The sequence below is a fragment of the Chiloscyllium plagiosum genome, chromosome 29 (genome assembly GCF_004010195.1).
Source record: "Chiloscyllium plagiosum isolate BGI_BamShark_2017 chromosome 29, ASM401019v2, whole genome shotgun sequence".
Classification (NCBI taxonomy): domain Eukaryota; kingdom Metazoa; phylum Chordata; class Chondrichthyes; order Orectolobiformes; family Hemiscylliidae; genus Chiloscyllium; species Chiloscyllium plagiosum.
The window spans coordinates 15,104,042-15,121,842 of record NC_057738.1 but is presented as its reverse complement, the minus strand read 5'-3'; the positions used below and the strand labels follow the sequence as shown (position 1 = coordinate 15,121,842).

General features: G+C 41.1%; 1 protein-coding gene across 6 annotated transcripts in view; it reads right to left on the bottom strand.

Annotated features, from left to right (window-relative positions):
• eepd1 (endonuclease/exonuclease/phosphatase family domain containing 1) overlaps positions 1 to 17,801 on the bottom strand; it is a 152,722-nt gene that overhangs the window by 127,580 nt on the left and 7,341 nt on the right. For 4 of the 6 annotated variants that reach the window (XM_043719188.1, XM_043719189.1, XM_043719195.1 and 1 more), the window contains exon 2: positions 16,756 to 16,858. The exons of 1 other annotated variant lie outside the window; for it this stretch is intronic. The gene's annotated coding sequence lies outside the window, so the exon portion shown is untranslated. Of the gene's footprint in view, positions 1 to 16,557; positions 16,656 to 16,755; positions 16,859 to 17,801 lie in introns of those variants that run through there. One more of the 6 variants, XM_043719193.1, reaches the window with a different exon arrangement.

The window sequence follows — 17,801 nt, the reverse complement described above, 5'->3', positions numbered from 1 at the left end:
CCTCGGCCCAATCATCTTCAGTGCTTCATCAATGACCTTCCCTCCATCAAAAAGTCAGAGAGGGGATGTTTGCACAACTTTCAGCACCATTCGTGACTCCTCGGATACTGAAGCAGACTATATCCAAATGCAACAAGATCTGGACAATATCCAAGATTGGGCAGACAAGTGGCAAATACCATTTACAATACACAAGAACCAAGAACTGACCATCTCCAAGAAAAGAGAAAGTGTACAAGTCAGGAGTGTTATGGAATACTCCCCGATTGCCTGGATGAGTATGGCTCCAACAACATTCAAGAAGCTTGACATCATTCAAGATAATGCAGCTGGCTTGATTGGCATTACATCCACAAACATTCACTCCCTCTACCACCAATGTTCAGCAGCTACAGTCTACAAGATGTACTGTAGAAATGCGTCAAGATTTCTTGGACAGCACTTTCTGAACCTATGACCACTTCCAACTTGAAAGACAAGGTAGCAGATATAAGAGATTGCCACCACCTGCAGGTTTCCTTTCAAGCTATTCACCATTCTGGCTTGGCAATATATTGGCTGTTCCTTCAGTGTCCCTGGATCAAAATCCTGGTACTTTCGCCTGAACAGCATTTTAGATCTACCTACAACAAGCAGACTGCAGCAATTCAAGGAGGTAGCTCACCACCACCTTCTCAAGGTTAACTTGAGATGGGCAATAAAACGTCTGCCCAGCCAACAACACTCACACCCCATGAGTGAATAAGACAAGGCAGACACAAGATCAAACTAAGGATTTGTAAATATAAAACTCTTTGGTTTTGTGTTCTGTCACAAAAAGCATGCCACCCACTTGGTCAAGTGGCTTTTCCTGATGAGCAACAAGATGATGGTTAGGATATTTAAAGCCAATTTTTAATCAAAGAACCCTGGCTTTTTTGTACCATTTTTGAGGGGAAGTAGTAATTAAAGCTCGAAGAGATAAATTCAGGACCTTTTTTTGAACATCATTAAACTTCAAAAGGTTGAGATGACTCAAATAAGCCAAATGATAGCCCATGGTTATTCACATAGTACAGACACTGCTTTTCTGGGTTCCAGCCCAGATTCAGATGTGTTGCAAGAATCCCTGATTATATTCTACTACTAATGTACTTTGAGCAGTAAAGTAAATTCATACAATTTGTGATTAAACTGCAAGATGTTTATGCTACAATGTACATTTAAAAGCAGAAATCATAACGTTGGGAACGATTAATATTTTATATTTCAGTTGGACTTCACAAAACAGTTGATGCTTAAATCTAATGTTGCAGTATATGTTTGAATGGTAAATGTGATCATTGCACAGTGCACAAAATTGTTAGTAAAATCATGTGATCACGATCTATACATACCTGGACGTAACAGACACATGGGCATCTTTAAACATGATTCAGAGTATCAAGGAAAAAGGAAATATCAGACATTTTTCTGTCCTAAATCTTAGCAGATGCTTTTATATCTGACACTCAAAAAACACCAAGATTACAATTTTTTAAAAAATAAAAATTTAGAAGCTCCTAGTTGAAACCAGGCCCAAATGATCTCTGTCAGATGTAATCTGGACTGATTTAATCACTTAATCAGGTTCTGCTTACTTGTGAATCCTATGGATATAAGCACAATGAAACTATGGCTGATGACACCCTATTACAGGACCAATAATGACAAATATGATTGTGCAGGTGTATGTGCGCCATGTGGTGTAGAGGATGTTCAGCAGCTGAATTGCATCACGTGAGTGGACAGGTTAGGGGGAACCTTCCAAGACCTCACTGTGGAAGTGGTGAGGATTGTGACAGTCTGTTGTGCAATTCACAATAACTTAACTAACTCAATTTATATTAAGTGCTGAACACTTGAATGTTTGTACAAAGTTCAGTGATAACATCAACAACTGTCTTATGATGACTTTTCAAACTCCTTTCTGAGTCACCAGCAGTTCTCTAACTATTATTCACTTTGCAGCAATAATTTCCTCGAGTGGTCCATGGTTCATCACACCAGCAATATCACAGTCAGGATTGTCTTGCATTCATTTCTGCCAGTATCTATTTTGCTGGTTAAGGGTGAGTCCTTCCTGCAGGACAAAGTTGTGAATTGCACAACAGACTGTCACAACCCTCGCTATTTTGACAGTGAAGTCCTGGAAGTTTCCCCCTAACCTGTCCACTCACATGATACAATTCAGCTGCTGAACATCCTCTCCACCACGTGGCGCACATACACCTGCACAGTCATATTTTTCATTATTGGTCCTGCAATAGGGTGTCATCAGCCATAGTTTCAGTGGGTTCAATATCCATGCAGCAACTTGATGCAATTTAACAAATGGAGTCACGTAAGTCTGACCACCAGAGGACAAAATCATCAGGAGCACTTCCCCACTAATTATATATATCAGCATTCAGAATCCGCAGTTGGGTAGAGAATCATCATACTAAATGTTTGCACATATTTGTTTATATTTGTCATGGTTCTGAGTTTTCAATGGGATATGAGTTTCATTGACAGAACCAGGCACTTTGGAAAGCAAGTGAACCTACAGGACAGAGCTCTCCATTGCTGTAGGGAAATGAACTCAGAAGTCCTGTAGTATATGACGTCCACTGCTTAGTGAATGCAGGCCCTCACAGTATTCTGGGCGATGTCATTCATCAGAACTGCCTGACTGAAATTATTTGCATGCATAAATTACCATGGATCCTTCATAGTCAATGGAAACGCAGTGGAGGTCTTACAATGTTTAACTGAAGGTCATCTCTTTAAACAGTGAAAATGGATGATTTCATTTTTACTGAAGAGTAGGCACGTACAAGTCCAACATCAGCTTCCTTACATTCACTAGGTCAGGTAAATGTTCATTCTAGTCAGCCTTTTGACAAGGTGGCTAGCTGACTTCTCTTCACTGTCACACTCCCACTAGCAATACGTATATAGCATAAAATGTGCTTTTCCCCCTCAGGCTTCCTTCTTGAACAATTCCAGTATGTGACCAAAGTGTGAAAAGGCCACATAGATTTGAACAAACCTTTTTAGCCAAATAATTGCGAACAAAATTTAAACAAAAAGATAACCTAGGCTACCTGATACCAGTAAATTCCTCCCACATTGATCATGTATAAATGAAAATGTCAACACAGTAAAGCTGTAACATTTTACAGCAAAGTTAATTCAGAAAAATGTCGACAATCAGCTCAAGTCCATATCAGTATATTGATCTTTGTTCATGAAGACTTCATCATGGCATAGAATCACTTAGAGCAGTTTCTGGATTTCCACCTTCAATTACACATGTGTGGGTGCCACACTGCTGCCAATTTCACAGTCATAATGACAGCAATTACAGACAATTTCACCATCCATTACAGCCACAAGATCCAAGCAGAGAAGGAGAGAGATTCAGCCATTTCTTCAAACTTATAAGGATGCATCATTATCAGTAAGAAAAGTAATATGCATTTAAACACAAATCTCCATCTGTACACAATTCACAACATGGAAGCAATTTTCTCTGCAAAGTGGCAGTTTCTATAACCTTTTTATTGGAAATGTTTCTCAATTATCCATATTCTTCTTGCTTAGTCACTCAGTTAATTATGGTTTTCATCTCCATTATAGGATTTGAACAGCATTTGTGAAATGATTCTCAGAAAAAAAGCAAAGCTTTGAAGAACACATTATTGAGGTTAACTCAGTCAATTTAAAGTGATTTTTTTAAAATTAAATCACATCTATAAGGTAATTACAGAGCCAATACTTGATACTTTAACTAAAAATGCCATTAGTCAAAGTTTCACCCATGACATTGGGGAGAAGCAAAGTGGCGCCTGATCTTGTCTGCATCTGCACTGTATATGCCAAAAGTTGCAGAAGGGAAAAACAGGAAGGGAGAATGAAATGCAGGAACATGATTGAATCTTCTAGAAACAGAGTCGAGTTACAGCATTCCCACCCACATCCCCACCAATACAATTTCACCTCAACCTATGACAGGGATCCGACTAGACCCGCTTATGGTCTGTGACATGGCGACTGCTGGAGATTGGGGTGTGTGTGAAGGGGAGAGTGAGAGCGTGATAGCGAGAGAGAATTGTGGTGAAACCTTGGGTCAGGGAGGAGGAGGAGTGTTCAGGGACTGAAAGGGATTTCACAGCAATATGCACTACATAGCTAGTGAAAGATAGCAGGAGTGAGCAAGGACAAAAGGGAAGATTTGACATAAGGTGTAAGACAGGAGAAATTATGAAAAAAAAGTGCCAAAATGAAGTGTAATTGGCTGAATAGCAGCCATCTAGTTGCAAAACAAATCAAAAATAAAAGTAGAAAAAAAAGATCAGAAGTTTTGATCTAAAATTGATTAACACAATGCTGAATCCAGAATGTGATAGCCACTGTCTCAGTTTACGCAATTGTACAATATTTTTAATGTTTTCTGTGTCCATTTGGAAATTTCCTTGGAATGTCGTTTATCCCACATCCTGTAAACTTCCTAGACACAAATTCTGAAATCCAGGAACCAGTTATCTTATCTTCAGCTACCTTACAATTTTCACCTGTGTCACTGTAATGACTTTGGACAGTGAGAATCAATGCTGGACTGTAATGCAGCAGCTTCAAATTCTTTCTGGTCGTGCTCACCTGTTGTGTGGGGGAACAGAGGAGTCTAGTTACTATGTATGTAAAGAGGGGGGGAAACTTGATGAGCTAATTACTCTGTGGGCCTTTGGTTGGGGGAGTGGGGTTTAGGATGGTAATTACACTGTGTTGGGGCAATGAGAGTACTATATGTGTGGGAAGAGGGCTAATCACAATGTATGGTGGAGGTGAAAACAGTGAAGTAGTTAGAAGCAGAGGGGAGAGTGAGGGCTCTCTTTCCACACCGGAATCCTTCCCCAATCCAATTATTATTCCAGGGTCCTCCCCTTAAAGACTCCTCCAACCCACTTCCCCATTTTTGGTGACAATCACAGCTTATGGGGTATGATATTGTGGTGACTCTCCGAACCACAGCGAGCTCTGCCAGTCTGATTCTCATCATGCTGCAGTTTTTGCCCACCCCTCTGTCAATTCTTAACAGGTTTATTTCCTCCACATGGCCTACTTCATCAAGCGTCCCCACAAAACACATTCATTGAGATCGTTCAAATGTGCCAAATTGCTCAAATGTGCCATTACCCTCCTTCCTAAATATTCATCATAGCACCATCTTCCCATCTCTCATCTCCCTTTCCTCTCCAATGTCCTTGTACGCAGAGAGACACCATCATCCCTTATCCACACTTTTAATACATCAGAGAGCTTCAGGTTGACTTTAGAGCTGGAAAAAGCACAGCAGGTCAAGCGGCATCAGAGGAGCAGGAGAGTTGACATTTCAGGCAGGATCCTTCAGCAGGTCCTGCTGTGCTTCCTTCCAGCTCCACATTTTATCGACTCTGACTTTCCAGCATTTGTAGTTCTCACTATCTACAGGTTGACTTTAAACTTGCTCACTGCATTGAAACCATGCTGGTTAAAGTCAATGGAATCTTTGAAAATATTCCTGAGTCATGACATCCCTTCACTATCACTCTGCTGCTAAAAATGCAATTTGTCTCTTCATCACACTACATAATCCAATCCTACGTCAGCAGAAAAATCCACAGTGGGATAGTATCCACCAATATCCTGGCATTCTGAGACCATGAAAAAAAGATGCATTCGCGATACCAACACTACAAAAAAAAAAGAAATTGCAGCTGGAATAGGCCGTCTTTACCAAAGATGGCTAACAAAAGTGAAATGACAGATTGTGACAGGGCCTAACAAAACACACTGTGATCATAAGTCACTGTTTGGTCGATCTGTGACCTATGGTTACTGACATAAGCAGATTAGCATCAGATTTGTACAATTGCAAGTACATAAACTCTTTAACCTAATGGACTTCCAAACAAATTTTTTTTTCCTTTTCTGTCGGGTTCCAGTTCATCAAATAGAACACAATTCTTAAAGCCCATCCTTTATCATGTTTATCATTTCCATTTAAATGCAAGTCTGGTTGTTGATTAAAGAATTAATCTCTGCTTGAAAATATGATGAATCATGTGAGCTGGTTGTTAATACATTACAGCAATGAGAAAGGATTGGAGGTTGAAGCTGACAACTAGTTAGATTAATTTAAGATCACTTATTTTGAACTCTTCATTGCATACAGTCACTATCAACAATTCTTCCCTGAAAACAATTATCCAAAGTCTATAAACGTAATATTTACAGGTTAAATTTTCAAGGCCAGCTACAAAATATTTTGTTTTTAAATACAATGACGAGGTTCCCCAACTAACTGATTGATGGAAATACCATATTGACAGTTTACAGCTGGTCAATGGTGAGTTGCTCATTTTTCTCATAGTTGGGAATAACATGATTCTTTTGCCAGAGGGATCATTTCATGAGGCCTTAGGTAAGGTATGAACTTTTTTTAAAATATTCAGAAGTGCACTTAAACACAACTGAATGATTTTTTTTCCCATCACCAAATCACCCATGGCATTTATTAACCACCACAGGTGAGCTATGGATTATATAACTACAGAAATATATTCACAATAAACTGATTATTTGTAATAAGCACCAATATCTTCAGCCATGTTCCTACTAAATGGCGTCAGGTATCAACTGTGGCTTTAGTAGGTGGAACTGTCTTACAAAGCATTAGATTACGAGTTCAAGATGCACTCCAGAAACCTGGGTACACAAATCTCTAGTTTAGTGTTGAGGAATTGTCTTTCCAAGCAATATGAAACTGAAGCACTCACCCAAACATTATGTTGGAAAGCAGATTGTTCTCATTGGAGTCATGGCCAATGTTTATTTCTCTCCAATAACTAATGTGGCTGATTTGGCGACTTATTTCATTGCTGCTTGTGAGAACTTACTGTGTGCAAATTAGCAGGTGCATTTTCTGCATTTCAAAATCTATAAACTTTTAAACACTTTTTTTAGTAGTAAAGGGTTTTGGAAAGTCCTAAGATAGTGAAATAGGCTAAATAAATGCAAGTCTTTTTTCTTAATTTTGTACAAAAACTTCTAAATTAATCTCATTAGTTAATTAAGTAATAGAGAGGTTTGAATGTGAATATACAAGTGCCATATAACTCCAACTGAGAAACGAACTGAAGATTGGCAATTCTGAAAGAAATTATCCTAAACCAGATTATCCTAATTTACTTAAATCAATATGTACATTTGCAACGGAAAGGTATTTCTATAAACATATAAACTAAAATTGAGTGAAGTTCCATTTTTCTTTTCTTGTATTTTGGTTTGGATATCCTGAGATCGTGCAAGGCATTGCATAAATGCAAAACTTCCTTTTCTATTTTCCTCCCTGAGCCCAAAAGGTAACAAGCTTTCATCTCCACTCAGTTTTTGTCTTTTCAAATAAGCAAGTCTAAGGACATCAGGGAACTTTTATCTCCTTTTCCCCCAATCTATCTACCCCCACCTTACAAATTACGGATGTGTTCGTGGCCAATGGCACTGCAGGTTAGAGTACCATGTGTGCATATACAAAATTACACCCGCCTTGCTCAAAGTTTTACAGTTGCGATTGGGTGACCATTGAAACAATTTAAAGTTGGACCTTGTTGGAAGGACAATATTGCACCTAAAGCAACAGCAAACAGATTTACTTCAGTTTGAGCACAGAGCGGCCAGATTAAGGCAAATGGAGCATCACAGACGGCAGGTGCACATGCACAGACGGCTCTAGATGCCATTGTGAAGGCACTGGGAACAGATACTCTGTAAAAATATTTAAGAACCCTATCTCCTCTGCCTCTGAGAGACAGAGTTCCAAAGCCATAACTCTAAAAAATATTCTCCTCACCTCTGCCTAAAAGGATGACCCATAATTACAAAAACATTGTGCCTTAGTCTTGCACTCAACAACTAGAGGAAACATTGGCTTTTGGAAAATGGGCTGTGTCAATTTTAAGGGAGTTTCATGGAGGGTTTCTCTCTTTGAGCTGAAGTCCATTATCTCAAAATTCTTCACAGCTAGCCTCACTATGGAGGCACCACATATCTCTCTGACACCCCACTTGTGCTATCATGCACTCACCAGCAGCAGCAGTACTCACTAATGCCAGAACCTCATAGGATTCTTTAAAACACAGCTGTTGTCTAGGTCAAGTGCTGTCAGTCAGGAGTTGCCCCTCACAGTTCCTATTGTTACCAATTACCCCAGAAATGGTGAGAAAGGGGATTTAGCCTCCTGCTTTGCTGATAGGGAGCTAGACAAGTGGTGCAGAGTAGAGACAATCTTTTTCTTAAGAACCAGCAGAGGAGACCACGGTACCTGACCCTGCCATTCTGGTCTATAGTCACCCAGACTGCACTCAGGCATAATGGGAGGAAAACAAAGATGGCCTTATGAGGACACAGATGGCATGGTGAAATCATTTTAAATACACTATCACATCAGGAAATAAATGTTCACTTTTCATCATGATTTGAAGGACTGAATGTCATTTTAGCTGTAACGACATGAATGAAGGTTCAGAGGTTAGACATCCTCAGCACATGATGTTCTAACACTGTCTGAACAATAGCTTTCACACTAACATGAAACTGTCAGGTATCAATGAGCAAGCACTGAATGCTTTAAGGCCTTCTATCCATTTGTAACATTAACGTTGATTAAACAGCATGAACAGCTTAGAAAGATGAAACTGGTGAGCTGCATTGTAGTTGTGATTACACAGGGGATGCTGACCTCTCCAGCACTAGGATATCTATAGACAGTGAAAAATGACCAAATGTAACTCCATTCCATTGAATGAGGTTTACAAAGGATTCCTTGCTGGTGTTGTTGTGGACCTTGCTGCTGTTGCTGCAGGATACTGAAGCTGCTGTTCCACCAGGTTCATAGGAATGTCCTCAGGTTCTTACTCACCTCAATGCTGCAGCTCTCACAGATCCCCATCATCCATCCCACAGTTCGTGCAGCTTCTAGTTGTTTAAAGCAGAGATTCTGAGGATCAAGTAGCATCCTCTGTCTGGATGGTATCACTGCGTAGCTCCAAACATGACCTGCATGGAAAGCTGATGCGACTGCTCCAGCCCTCATTGACCCCAGAGGAAGGAGATGGTGTATTGTAGATACACTGGGCAACATCACAAGATGTTATGACCTCTACCTCTGGACAGAGTGTAGTGCCTCTATCTCTCTCATATAGCAGTCCATTAGATTAGATTAGATTTCCTACAGTATGGAAAAAGGCCCTTCAGCCCAACACCGACCCTCTGAAGAGTAACCAACCAAACCCATTCCCCTACCCTATATTTACTACTGACTAATGCACCTAACACTATGGGCAATTTAGCATGACCAGTTCACCTGACTGGCACATCTTTGTGATTGTGAGAGGAAACCAGAGCACCCGGAGGAAATCCATGCAGGCATGGGAAGAATGTGCAAACTCCACACAGATAGTCGCCTGAGGGTGGAATTGAACTGGATCCCTGGTGCTGTGAGGCAGCAGTGCTAACCACTGAGCCACTGTGCTGCCCTCAAAAGACAAGCAAGTGTGGCTCTCCTGTATTTTCACCCCAACATCAGGCCACCTGGGGCTGAAAGCTCTGCATTTGGGACTGGGTCCCATCAGCTGCAGGTTGATGTTGGTCCTACATTTGTGAATGCGCATGCTCCTCATCCATTTATGTTGCAGCCCTCAGTGCAGGGGCCACATAGCTTCATTGGAACCTTTCCCAGTAGAGCCAATGTGGCCAATATCAGGCACAAAGTAACTCCACTGTCATGTGATCATTCAGTAGTTGCAGCAACACAAACAACATCTGGACATTGTCTTCAAGACATTGGGTCCCAACAAGCAGACTGGTGAGATGCATCCTCATGGACATTGCACATTGCTCCCCATGAGTCATACATCTATCGCTCAAGCCTTTTGCTGCATATACAGTAGCAGATTGCATGTGTGACAGCAATACTGGGGATCTCTCTACTCTGCCCATCACCCAACCCCCACTGTACCCAAGAAAGACTTTGCTGCATATAGAGTGATGGCGTGAACATTTAATAATCTAAGGTCAGAAGTGAACAGCTTCTGTACCTTGTGCTGGCTAAGGAATCTTGGAAAGTGATTGTAACTTTGGCAACTTGGGGGCTTTTTCCAGCTCCAAAACATTGTGTGTGCCTCACTGCCTTTAGTAGTGTTCTAGATTTATAATGTTGAATCATGTAGTTGAGAGTGCTTGAGGCAAGGAACAAGTTAGTAAATGTGTAAGTTCCAGCAAGAGCATTAGGTGATAACTTTTACTGTACTGTGTAGGTTTAATGCCAATGCCCTTTGAAGGGCCTCACCACACAAAGGTGGAGTCCCTCCCTCAAAGGATGAAACCCTCACTCCAGCCCCCCACCCCACTCCTGGTGTAGTGGCAGCTATTTTACTTCCATAATCTACTCCCATTTGCCAGCACTTGGCCCAAATCCTTCTAAACCCTTCCTATTCATATACCTATCCAGATGCCTTTTAAATGTTGCAATTGTACCAGCCTCCACCACTTCCTCTAACAGCTCATTCCATACATTCACCACCCTCTGCATGAAAAGGTTGCCCCTTAAGTCCTTTTTATATCATTCCCCTCTCACCTTAAACCTGTGCCCTGTAGTTCTGGACTCCCCCACCGAAGGGAAAAGACCCTGTTATTTATCCTATCCATACCCTTCATGATTTTATAAACCTCTATGAGGTCACCCCTCAGCCTCCAACGCTCCAGGGAAAACAGCCCCAGCCTATTCAGCCTCTCCCTATAGCTCAAATCCTCCAACCTATCTGGTCGGCATGGACGAGTTGGATGGAGGGGTCTGTTTCCATGCAGTACATCTCTATGACTCTATGACTTGTGATATTGATGAGGATGGAAGGCAACAGTAGACACACTTGATGGAGGCTCGGCCTTTCAATCAAGGGGAACCCTTAAACTTTCTTTCTCCCTCTTCTTTTTCTTCCTGATCAATCCCGTTTGCTTTCATCTTCCCCATATTATCACTTAACTAAAATTATACATAAAACAAAGATAAGTAACCCAATTAACTGATCATCTCCCCATTTTACTCAGAGTCCTAGACATACAGCATATCCATGAAAATATAATCACGCATTGTCTCTTCACTGAAGCAATGGGGTGGTGACAGATGACTCCACCCTTCTGCAGTAACATTTCGCCTCCCACCCTTATATGTTGAGTTGCCTTCCTTGCAATTATTATCCTCTTTGCATGCTGCTTCTAATTCCCACAATTGGATTCCCCAGCATCCCCACCTCTACAATAGCCTCTCGTAACCCCTTTGAGTTCCTAATGAACAAAAACTTAACGTGGATCACCTCAATGACTGACTTGAAAAGATAGCCCCATCTGATGATTGACCAGTGCCTTGACTGAGATTTGTGCAGTTCCGTGACTGCTTTACCAGAAATCAGCATTCTGGTTGAACTGGACCCGGGTTCTATAAGGCTTCTTAATTATTTGCTGTACCTTCATACTTTTTAATAACTCATACACTAGAACACCTTGATTTCTCTACACCTCAGAATTCTACAACCATTCATACTCAGCTTTTTCTTTATTCTCCCTGCCAAAGTGAACAACTTCACATTTTCCCACATTACACTCCACCTGCCACCTTTTTACCCACACACAATCTATCTATATTGGTCCGCCACCTCTTCACAACATATTCTATCTACCTTTACAGTGTCTGCAAATTTAGCTATTCTATCTTCATTCCCCTCATCAAAGTAATTCATGTAAATTGTAAAAAGTGGACGCCCCAGCACAAACCCCTCCATTTGTCACATCCTGCCAAACTGAAAAATACCTATTTATGCATATTGTCTTCTGCCTGCCATCCAATCTTCTCTCATGCCAGTATGTTATCCCTTATGCAATGTGTTTCTACTTTGCTCATTAACCTGTAATGTCGACCTTGTAAAAAAAACTTTCTGGAAATCCAGGTACGGTATGTCAGATTCCCCTATACAAAAAGCATGTTACCTCTTCAAAGAACTCCAGTGGATTGGTTAAACATGATTCCCTTTCAATCATGGTGCCTCTTCCCAATTATCTGGAATTTTTTCCAAATATCAAGGTTTAACCTCCTTAATAATCAATTCTGACACCTTCCCCTGATGCCATCCAGCTAACTGCCCTATCGTTTCCTGCCTTCCTTCTTTCTTTCTTGGATTAAAGATGTTTAATTTGCTACATTCCATTCTCATGGAATCTTCCATAATCTAGTGAACTTTAGAAAATCAAATTAATGCACCTACTACCTCATTAGGAATCTCTTAAAATGCTAGGATGAAGTCCATCAGGACTCAATGACTGCAGATCCACAAGTTTGCCCTTCCTTGGTGATTATAATTTCAGCAAGTTCATCTCTTCCTTCTACTTCCCAATTTACAGTCGTTACTAGGATGTGTTTGCATCCTGAAAGAGCAAAATATGTTCAATTCATTCACAATATCCTTATTAACTACTGTTAACTCCCCATTCTTACTGTCCACTGACCCAACATTAATTTGTGCTTAATTTTGAAATTGCTAAGAATGCATTTCTTTAAATATAGAACATTTCTACCACATATTTGTTGTAACATTATACAAATGCAGTCTCTCTTTTTCTAGAAAGTGTATTTGCATCATTACCAAATAACTAATTAATTTTCGCCCTAACTCTGTCCAACTTTTGGGAAGCAGTGAAAATAAAGCGAGCAATTTTCCAAATTTCTTACTGCTTGGTCTCTTCTCCTGATCAACTAAACAGAAAGGCAAAAAACACAAGGCATGCCTGGACTATTAATGCCACACATTTTAAACAATGGATTCTTTGATTTGGATCTGGCTGCTTTGCAGACAGTGAAAATGATGTCAATACCCAGCGTAGCTTCTTCTCCATTTAAACCTAAATATCAAACAAATTGCACTAAATATTTACATACTTCTTTTACATTTCAAAAGTTCGATTGCATCCTTGGTATTATTTGGCACTTTCACCCATAGTGGTTTCAGCAAGTTCTTAATCGGGTTTCCTTTTAAAGGTTAGGAGAGAAGTAAAATGTAAGACCCAGGAAGGATCCCAAGACAGAATGATATTAAGATTGGCCCTTCAATCGCATAGACAGACTTCTTTCAATCACATGGTGAGGCTGATATTGAGAATGACTTGTTCTGATGGAATTAAAGATGAAGGAATTAATTTTCGCTGAGGCAGGAGCAGAATGACAGTGAACCCACACTGATGATAGGGAAAGGGGCTGATGGTGGTGGAAGGAATTGTTTTGGATATCAAGCATAGAAGGTTGAGGGGTGACCTTATAGAGGTTATAAAATCATGTGGGAGATAGACAAGATGAACGGCTAACGTCTTTTCCCTAGGGGCGTGTGTTCAAAACTAGAGAGCTCTTTTTTTTGAGGCGAGATGAGGAAGATTTAAAAGGACTTGAGGGACAACATTGTCATACAGGAGGCGATGCATGGAATGAATCGCCAAAGGAAGTGGTAAATGCAGGTACAGTTACAAATTTTAAAAGACATTTGGGTAGGTCCATGAATAGGAAAGGTTTAGAGGGAAATGGGCTAAATGCAGGCAAGTGTGACTAGTTTAGTTTGGGAAATTTGGTCGACTTAGATGAATTGGACCAAAGGGTTTGGTTCTATTCTGTATAACTCTATGACATTATGTGGGGTTACTTAACTGTCATGGAGATGAGTTTGGTGGACAATTGGCAACTGCAGACAGAACTATTTAAGTGTGGGTCTGATCCATTAAGGGTTATTGAAGCACAGTGGTAATGACCCTACCTCTGAGCCAGGAGGCCTCAATAGCCAAAGTTGTTGTTCTTTCTTATAACAGCCAGCAAACTTTGGGGCAGGGAGAGTGTATAGGACACAACAAGGATGGCCAGGGATTGCTAGCCCACAGGTGTGTGCGCTCTATACTGAATGAGTCTGTGTGTAATGGTGCTGCCTTTTAAAGGGCCTCACATCACTGGGATTTGCAGCCACCTTTCGGACAGGGTGATCCACTTACACCGCTCACTCTGGGTGTGGTTGCAGCCATTTTCTTTGCCTTTGCATGGTTGCAATTTCCAAGACAATGGTAGGTGACCGCGAGTGCCCCTCAGACAGTAATTTCCAGGCCCAACCCCAACACCTGCACTCCTTCCTGATAGCATGCACATCACCTCCCTCCTACCCCACCATCAACCCTGTAGGTTTCATATCTCCCAGGTCCCTATCTAATCCATTTACATTAGCCTGCAGCATGCCCATCTCCCCCTCCCCCCACCTCCAGAAACTATGTAATCATTACTGTGGATGAAGCCCACCACAGGCCTAACCCTTTCCTATCCATGGTTTACTGTTTGCCACTCCCCCCTTACATATGCAGTTGCCATCCACTCACCCTTCATAACTGTCTTGCTCCCAACCACCCAGCCTGCAGCCCCAATCCCACAAGTCTCCTTCAATGCAACAGCGTACCCTTTTATCTTCCCATTCCACTCCCTCTCCCTTTACTTCTTACCTTTGTTGGACAGACTCAATGGATTAACTGTGGCTCATCGTCCTGAGCAACCTAACCACAGAGCCCGGCTGAGAACTTCCCATACCCCCGATTGACATCTGTTAATCACACCAACTGTATAATCAACAGCCTCCAGACTGGGCATGATGTAGCCACAGGACTGCCTGTGACCCATTCGCTAGGCTGCAGAAGCATGGACCGAACATCCTAACCAGATGCCTGACAAGGCAAACGTCCCCTAGACTGACCTCAGAAGCTCCCCTTGCCTTCTCATGCCTGGATCCACGCCCCTGACTGAGGAGTGCCTCAATTCCTAGACACCATTTCCCTTTGACATGGCCGTTTGCTTGCTGCACACGCAGTGTGTTTGCCATGTAAGGTCCTGGAACATCATGCATGTTTGAAACTGTATTGGAGAATGTGTCATGTACAGATGTGAACAAAAGGAGAGTTACAGCACATCAGGAGCTGAAAAGCCTTACTTAGGAAAAGACACAAGCAGCCTCAAGTATAGCATATAGCATAGCCTGAGATACTTCAGACCAGTATCTCAAAGTGCAGAGTGCAGTAAACAAGATAAAGCGTATTCCTCAGTCTAACTATTCTTGCCAGCCATCAAGATGCTAAAAAAATAGGTTAATTTCCATTGCTGAGCTGTTGAAAGATACAGAAGATATTATTTCCTTTAAGAAGGCATTTTCACTCCTCAAGTTGCACCCTAACCATTGTACAAGACGCACTACTATTTTCTCAACAGTGCCAGATGAAGTTACTCAAAACCAAAAGGTATATTTAAAAAAATTATTTACATTGAAATTATAGAAATGAAACAGAGCACTTGACACAACCATCCAGTGTCACCTTTTATCCTTCACACAAGCAGTAGCCCCTAACTTAATCCATCTGCTCTATTTTCATCTTCCTTTCTCACCTTTTGTTTTAAAACCATCTATCTAAACTGTTATTTAACATTTGATGGTCTTTGTTTCAATCGCAATACCGGTCATGTATTCCTCAGGTACATCACTCCATGTGAAAAGGTCTTTCTGCTCTGCGCACACACTGCAACCCCAAAAGTGTGGCCCAATACATGGAGACATTTTAAGAAACAACACTGGCTTGTTTCTAAGTGATCCTTCCCATACCTACAGCATAGTATTTTATTATTCTGAAACCTAAAAGATGTGCTGTAAGAAAGCCAGCAAAACAACTGTGACTATTTTTGTGATCTATTATACCAAGATATAGCACTTAATCGGTAATTAATAAACCAGCTTTGGACTTTCTGTGAGGAACACATTTACCCAAGATGTTATGTCTGCCAAATTACCTGTCATCCAAAACAAGCTGATGCAGCAATTGGTGTAATAAACTGCATGAAACCAAAGAAAAATCATTTATTGAAACGTCAGCTGTTGATGAGATTGCAAATACCAATAATCAGATAGTTATAATATTGATTCTCCAGAAGTTAACACCTCAGAGCTGTATTTCAGGGTAAAAGTAGAAAAAGTTGACTAAAATTTTGTTTTTAAAAGGATTGAAATATACTCATACAATTCTAAGCTATTACAAACCATCAGTACTTACATTTGGTGTTAGTAACCACTGATGTACTACACTTTAGAGCTGCAAACTGAGAAGGAATATGGGTTCAGATGGCACATGACCTGAACCATGGAATATCAAAGCTCACTGTGCAGAAGGAGACCATTCAGCCCGTTGTGCCTGTTTCCTGCAAAGTGGTAGCAAGCAGTGGCTGCTAGAACTCTTTGACTGAATTCTCAGTAACAGAATGGACAAGGCCAGGTGGATCTAAGATGAAATGTGAATCTACCGGACTAAAAAATATAGAAACAAATATAATGGGAACATTGAGCAAATAAAATTTACTTTACCCTGACTGAAACTGTCAAAAATTTGAATCTTTTAAGTCCTTACCCACATCTACAAGGCACTGTTGTTCTCTGCAGCATAAAAGACCAATTTTCAGATAATGCAAATCACTATCAGTCTTTTAAAGAACAGTTCTGTTAAAACTGAACTTTGTACATACACACAAAATGCATCATGAGGTTAGCAAACTAAACACTAGTTATTAATCAAATCCCACAATGGGTCATTCACCTTTAAACTCACCATGTCAATGGAGAAATAGCTCAAGAAAACATGAGTAAGTTGTTACTTGCATGAAGATACTGGAATCTGGTTCTTCCTTCCATCAGATTCAAGCGCCTCAGTTCTATAAAACAGAGGCACATATCATGCAATATTTCTTTGCTGATTCTTACAGTTCAAAACATCTGACTTCATAGAATCCTCTCAGTGTGGAAGCAGACCATTCAGCCCATCAATCAACAGCAACTCTTTGAGGATCATCCTATCCAGACCAACCCTATCACTGTAACCAAAAGAGAAAATGCTGGCAGCTGTAAGGAGAGAAAAGAGCTGACGTTTCGAGTCTAACTGACCCTTTGTCAAAGCTAGAAAAAGGGAGAAATAGAGAGGTATTTATACTGGGTTGAGAAAAGGTGAGTCATGGCTCCAGAAGCAAAGGTAGCAATAAAGAGATGATAATGACAGCGCATAGAGAGATTATAGGGAGATTAGGAGCTGGGAATGACCAAGGCTGAAGCCAGTGCTATGTGACAAGATATGTGGGGGATTGGGGGGGGGGTGAAGCAGAGGCAAAATGGAAAACAGGGGAGAAGGGTAGCAAAGGGGAAGAGGAGGGGAAAAAGGTGATGAGAGAGTGAGGAGTGAGAGAAACAGAGACAATCAAGAAATAAGAGGCACAGAACAGTGAAAAAAAAATTTTAAAAAGGTAAATGAAATTAAATTACGGAGCAGAATGAAAACAGAGGGGTCGAGGTGGGATAATCATCTGAAGTTGTTGAATTCAATGTTGAGACCGGCAGGCTGTAATGTGCCTGGTCGGAAGATGAGATGCTGTCCCTCCAGTTTGCGTTGAGCTTCACTGGAACATTGCAGCAGGCCAAGGACAGACATGTGGGCATAGGAGCAGGATTGTGTGTTGAAGTGGCAAGCCACGGGAAGGTCTGGGACCTGATTGCGTACAGATCTGAAATGAGTGTCTGGGGCCTTGGATGGTGAGCATGGGAGAGGTAAAGGGATAGGTGTTGCACCTTCTGCGATTGCATGGGAAGGTGCTGTGTGTGATGGGA